Source organism: Saccostrea cucullata, unplaced genomic scaffold (assembly GCF_032062105.1).
Source record: "Saccostrea cucullata isolate Sc308-1 unplaced genomic scaffold, CSIRO_AGI_Scuc_v1 ctg3834, whole genome shotgun sequence".
NCBI lineage: Eukaryota > Metazoa > Mollusca > Bivalvia > Ostreida > Ostreidae > Saccostrea > Saccostrea cuccullata.
In genome coordinates this window covers 26,809-34,386 of record NW_026932196.1, presented here as the reverse complement: position 1 = coordinate 34,386, position 7,578 = coordinate 26,809, and positions in this window count along the sequence as shown.

Sequence of the window (7,578 nt, the reverse complement as noted above, 5' to 3'; positions counted from 1 at the left end):
GCTCACATATACGCACACACAAATTCATATAATGTGTTGATATTCAAACAATAATGTACTTATCTGTTTGCTAATTATTATGTTTAATGCCTATGTTAGTATTCCTGTATGCTTATAACTCTGTAAAGGATTATTGCTAATTTTAAAACAATATGTAAAATTTAATTTTAATCGGTGTAAGCAGCAATATTTTTTTATATTTCAAGCCATATAAACAATAGGCCTATAAAAAAACTAAATTATTTACCCCCCCCCCCCTTGTGTTCATTTTAAAACTTTTTTAATACTCATACACGCCGTCCAAAATTGTATTTAAAATCCCCTTCTCATTTAAATTTATATGAAATCTATAATTTATGTTCAGCAATTATTGAACAAAATCACCCCCTTTTTGTTGCTATTTGCAATTTTCCTCACCTCATCTTTATTTTCTCTTTATATTATGTTGACATTTAACTCCATGTATGATCGACCACCAAAAAATGATTGTAGTAACATGGTGGTTATTTATTTATTTTTAGAAAATAATTAGTAGATGTACTACATATGTCTATACGATTATACAGAGGCCTGTTCTCTTATTAGAATAGAGATTTTGAGGCTATAAGCACTAGGAAAAAAAAAAGAATTATAAAAATCTTAGCACCAATGATTAATAAATAATAGTTAAAGAGCATGAGCCACTTTGGGCCTTATTTGGCCCTGAGAATTTCTGAAAAATCAAAACCGCTCAGTTTAGGTTGCAAGTGCAGTATTGGAGTGTTGGTGACAACGTATTTATTAATCGTGACGTAATTTCACATCTAGCCAATGCATTATGACGTCATAAAATGCGTCAATTTCCTCAGATCCTGTAAATTCTTTTGAAAATGGTCTAAAGTTGAAGCATTTTTTCAATATTTTATATAGAGCACAACCTCTGATCCAAAATATGCAAATACATAATGAAAGCTCTGTTTCTGAAGATCAGAAAACAGGTTTCATTTTTTGGATCGTGGGCTGTGCCCATATTTTAATTCTTCGCTGAAGGTAGTCAAATACGCATGTTTTCTGCAAATTTCAAGAACATTGCATTTTCTCAAAGCCTGTTTTCCAATATGTGGATTCTCAAAACGAAATATTATTATAGAAAATGAAAGCACCAAGTGTCTACTTTACTTTGATATATGAAATGGGAAAGAGGGAGATAGATAATTAATTGATATAAGTACAGGACCATTTTATGCATAAGATGGCTCTTGCTCTTTATCAAAATATTTATACAAATAAAACAAATATCACACGGATTGGGATGGGCATTTACCATATTTCAAGCTATATGTCTAGGAAAGAAAACTAAACAGGAAAATATTTGTTTTGAAATTGATGGTGGTATAATTCATCCGGAAAGCGAATTAAAATTACAAGGTGTTACTATAGATTTTGAGCTAAAGTTTAGCATGTTTAGCTCTCATATATTTCAAACATTTGTAAAATAGCTTCGCAATAACTAAATGTACTTAAAAGAATATGAGTACACCTGACCAAATAAGGAAAACTAACCATTTATCATACATTTATAATGTCAAACTTCAACTACTGTCCATTAGTTTGGCATTTTTGTGGTGAGCGAGAAACAAAATGGAAAAAAAAATTCAAAAAAGAGCATTGCGATTTGTTTTTGACGATCATAAAAATTCATATAATTATCTTCTGATTAAATCAAAGTTGCCATGTCTCAAAATCAGGCGTATTAGAACAATGGCCATAGAATGTTTCAAGATTTTAAACAAACAAATCCCATCTTACCTGTATGATTTTATCCATATTAAAGAAACTTACTCTTTTAGATATACGAAAACTGCTTTTTACCAAAAAGAAGATCAACAACATATGGGGTGAAGTATTTAAAATATGTGTCCGCCAAATTTTAGAATTCTTTACCAGAATCTTCTAGAAATACCGTATATCAGGTTTTTTCCGTGTCATGTTTTTTTCCGCGAATCAGAACCTAAATCAGTATATTAAATTTACGCGAATCAAATTTTCACTATTTCAAAGTCCCAGTGATTTTATTATTAACAATTGTTTAAGACTCTGAATGAATTGGATGTAAAATGTAAAGTCATTAAGCTTCATACGGGTGAGAAATAGATATATCGACCTTCACCTCGTCAATTCCGGAAGACCCGCTCGGCTGATTACACACCTGTGTTGCGTACTAAGTCTCAAATACTCTGTGCACAGATATTATTTTCTAAGATTTAAACAATTATAGTTCATTTACTGTTCCAAACTGACTAGCAAGTCAGGTATAATTAGTTTTGATAGCTTCTCGCAAGAAACGTGACCCATATAATTAGCTGACTTGTCAATTAGTATTCACAAACAATACGGGCTTATACCTATCACCGGTATCTTGCGCTTGTCCCCTGATCCCGCTATTTCTACCCTCTACGATATAAGCATCAATAAATAATCCTACTACAAGAAGAAAACTGTATTAAATTTACGCTGTGTTATTTTCCGCGATTCAGAACTCGACGTGAACAAAGCGGACATTGGATCCAGCGGAAAAATCCTGATATACGGTATTACTACTTTTAATCAGTTCAAATCAAATATAAGTGTACATAGTTGGTACGGAAATTGTTGTAATTGCTGTGCTTGTCGCTAATTTTATTTTTAGAAACTAGTAAACAGAGTTTAATTTATCTTTATTTTTTGGTCTTAAGGTGGTGAATACTATGTCATTGTAAAGCACCACGAAGAAATAGTATATTTTAGTTGTGTGGTGTAAATTTTAAAAAGCTGTTTCTTGTTTATTATGTATGATTGTTGTATTTTATGTTATATTATTATGTAGTCGGAAATTAGCTCTTCAGAGCTAATGTTCTTTTAAGGAATGTTTTTAAGTTTAGTGTGAATTATTTGTGTGTGAATCACACAGACTTGTCGCGTAGGTATATTTCATGAAGCGTGTTAGCTTCTAATAATTCACACTAAGCTTAAAAACATTCCTTTTATTTACATTTCACATCTTTGGAAGCAACTAAAATATACTCAATATTTGAATTTCTCACTGCCCTATATTGTTCCATTTTTACTAACGTCGCTGCAGCCTCATTATGACGTCACGTTTACGCACGTTTTTCCGTGTATATTTCTACGCGTGAGTATACACGAAAATGGTTTTCAAATCAATTTCACAGTTGGCTTACTAGAAAAACACAGCAAATGTAAATATTGTTTGATATACTCGACTTTAAATAAATCTTATCTTATCTTATGTCAGGATGGTATACAGGTCCACAATTCATGAAACTACTGGTTTTTCGCCAAATTCATTGATGCTTGGAAGGGAGGTTTGTACCCTAACATCATGTATGATGTACCCTCTGCAATAAACCCTGTACCTCAAAATGAATGGGATTGGGAACTGCAATAAAGGCTTGAAAATGCACATAAAATTGTACGCACAAATACACCACAAGCCATGGCTCGTCAGAAACATTATCATAACAAAAATTAAATTGGGCAAAATTCAAGGAAAATGATAAGATTTACAATTACTTTCCTAGAACTAAGAAAGGACAGTCCCAAAATTCACGAGTTATTGGTGTGGACCATACAAAGTCATTAGGGTAATGTCTGATGTAACGTACTTGGTGAAGTGTGGTTCACGTGGGTCAAATCAGGTCATACACGTCGACAGAATGAGACTGAAAAGACATCAAACATTATTTGGAGGAACTCCAGATGCTGTAGAACAGAGAGACGACGGAATTCTTGACAAAACCGATCGCTGACTGATGACATAAATGACGAGAAAGCAATTAATTGCAAAAGATACAGTTATTGATAAGCATCAGGGTAGTTCTGTTGGTAATGGAGAGTTACCTACATCACAGTTTAGAAGCTGAAGACCTCCAATTTGGTTAAAAAATTATGAAACTGATTACTAACTACTATCATTGACATGGGCACACAAACTCAGTAAAAACAGTAAAGAAATGAAGAGAAGGTGCAGTTGATATTGAAGAAACCACTGTTGAGAAATTTATTTTATGTTAGAGAGTACTGTATATAACCATGTCCAACATAGAAAGTGTCAACCAAAGTATGATTCTTTTTGTTGTTTGTTTCATTGTTTAACTGAAAATAAAAACATATACAAAAAGATAAGATTTTTTCATTCGGGACGAATGTACCCAGAGACGTGGGTAATGTGATGTTTTTGATCTATTACTTCAAACGTTTTAGTAACCTTAAGTGTTATCATAATGGAATAGCCTGACAACCCTTTCTAATATACTGTTACTGTAGTATAAAAGTAAGAGACAATGAGAGAACAATGTCATTCCTGTTAAAGCGGTGAAGGATATTGGTAATATTTATTTCTAGCTTAAGCTTCTTGAATCATACAGTTGATCAGTGGCCCGAATAGAGCCGAAGCTGTTCAATTGTATGATATATTAGTTTGGCAAGCCCTTAGCCAAAGGTCTGACAATTTGTCAGGAAGATCACAGGTGCCAGGGTTAGGGGCCCGAATAGAGCTTACCTGTCCTTGGTGCTTGTGCATCTATTTTAATAGTAATATTTAAGAAGTTTAGGGTTACCTACGCTGTAATTAGCTAGTCATATTTGATTCTTTCATGATTTTTACCCAAGGCAGGGATACATAAAAAATAAATAATATAAATCTAATTAGTGATTGAGAAAAACTGTTTGTTATTTAACGTTTGTAATTAAAATAAGCGTTACGAAATCAATTACAAAATACACTAACATCGTGTATGACACTGCATGTTTACAAATGTTTTTATTATGTTATAAATTTTTTGTGAAGTTATGGTTTGTTTTATTACATACGTTTTTGTGGGAAAACCAAAACAAGGCACACTTGGTAAATGTAACATCATTTACTTTTTTCATCCCAAGGTAAAACAGTAAATAAAGTGGGACTGTTGTCCAAGTGGGTTAATCATGTTAACGCTGGAACCTATACCAATTGCTACAGGCATATTTAGACTTGTAAGAGACTATAGCAATTTTATACTCACCATAAACCAGTAAACTTGAACTTTATTCTCATAACTGATAAAACAGTGAAAAGATATGTACAGAATATATAATAAAACAGGAAAGGATAATTTTCTTCCAGTTAAGCTGTTAGGAGACCTCTAGGTATAATAATATAAATGTTTAAAATTCATAAAGTGCTCTGCCTTTAGTACATTTAAAAAACATTGGTCTTTATACGTGTTATATGTCTCTGTTATAATGAATGAAATGCATTGATCATTATGAAAATTGTGATTATAAATTGAAACATGATTCTTATCATGTTTTGCCCGAGTAGCGCACTGCTTGAGGGTCTGCTCTAGAGTTACGAAGTAAGGAGTTGATCCTTTTGTCGCTGGTTCGAATTTCACTGTGGAACTTGGAGACTGGTCCTTTGGATTAGACTGCATAAACCTAAGTCCTATGTCGCAGTAGACGCTGGCACAAAAAGATTCCTCACTGCTCAATGGCCCTGAGTACCGAGTATAGGGCAACATTTGCAGCTCTCCACCGGCAAGTGGTGGCGTCTCCATATGAGTGAAAAATTCTCGAGAGGGACTAAAACAACATACAAACAATCAATGTACCATAGCATGTTTTTTCATCAACATTGCATAATTAAATTTTGATGGTATTTTCCTTTTATGAATTTTAAAACAGTGATTTCTGTTTACAAATTGATACTTCATTTTTAAATTAGAAACAGAGCAGTTTTCTTCGGAGCAATGATATTCTACACTGAAAAAGAAAAGAAAAATAAAATGCATTTACCATTTTTCAAAAATCAATGTTCTCTTTAATGATGGAAAAACTTTTAATCTAAGGTATAAGAAATACTTTAAGCACTACTGTGCATATCAATCTAAGTCAGTGCTGGATCCTTTAGTCCAATACAAGCGTAAGAGGTAAGAACTTACACTTTAATATCACTGTTTCTTATCTGCTTGCAGAAAATGAGATATCATCGTGGTAAGAAATGAATTGACAGTTCTTGCATTTCTCTTTCTTTTTTTTCCGTTGCTTGGTTTTGTGTGCAAGTTTGCAATTATTTTGTTTCAAACAGTTCGACATTAAAATTCTTACTGCATATGCCTGGGAGATATTGTTGTGTCAGTGGATGTGGCAATGGGGATAATAATTTGAAGAATCGGAAATCTGAACTTTGTAAACTTCATCATTTATCATGTTTATATATATTGGATTCCGAAACTTCATAAGAATCCTTACAAACAAAGATACATTGCGGGTTCCAGGAAATATTCAACCACGCCTCTTTCGTTACTCCTCACTAAGATATTGACAGTAGTGAAGGAAAGACTTTCAAAAGTAAAGTGCAACTATATATTCAAGAAGTGGTGTGAATAAGATGTGGATACTGAAAAATTCCAAAGAACTTTGGACAATATGAGTTCACTAAAATTTACCAAAATCAACAGCTTAAAAAGTTACGATTTTCAACTTTGTACACGACCATTCCCCACGATAAATTAAAATCCAGGCTTTTTTATTACATTGACAGCTGCTTCTTCAATAAAAATGGAACTCGTAAATTAACTTACCTGGTCATTCGTCAATTGCAGACTTATTTTGTTAAGAAATATTCTGATTGTACACACAAGTACCCTGAAGTTGACATCAAAAAGATGCTTGAGTTTCTGATTAACAATATCTCTGTGGTTTTTGGAGACCAGTTCTTCTAACAATCTATTGGAATTCCCATGGGAACCAATTGTACTCCGTTATTAGCAGTCCTATTTTTTGTATTCATATGAAGCAGAATTTATGCAGCATCTTATTAGTGAAAAGAAGAGAACACTTGCTGTTGCCTTCAACTTAACCTTCAGATATATCGACGACGTATTATCAATTAACAATGGTAATTTCCATTCCTACATCGATACGATATATCCAGGAGAGCTTGAGATAAAAGATACCACAGAGTCTGACACATCTGTTTCATAATTTGATATTTTACTTGAAAAAGACGTTAATGGTAATCAACAACCAAGTTATATGATAAACGTGACGACTTTAACTTTTCTATCGTCAACTTCCCTTACTTATGCAGCAATATAGCTTCATCACCTGCATACGGAATGTATATATCTCATTTGATTAGTTATGCAAGAGCATGCTCTACGTATGGACACGAGGTTAATTTTTTGACAAGCAAGTTGATGAAACAAGAATATCAGCAGTCTAGTTTAAAGTCATCATTTCGTAAGTTCTTTGATCGATACAATGATCTTGTCAGCAAATACAGTTAATCATTGAGTCAAATGCTGACTGACATTTTTCATAACAATTGTTTGTCCATTATTTATTCAATGAATTGACGACAGATTTTCCCGTTATTTCACGATCATGACAATGAGCACACGACCGGTGTGACCGGTCAGCAGGGAATGCTTACTCCTCCATGGCACCTGATTCCACATCTGATGTTTTGGAGGTCCGTGTTTGCTCTTCTCCTATTTTGTATTGTTTTATGGACTTTGATATTGAATACTGTTAGTTATCTCAATATCCTTCATT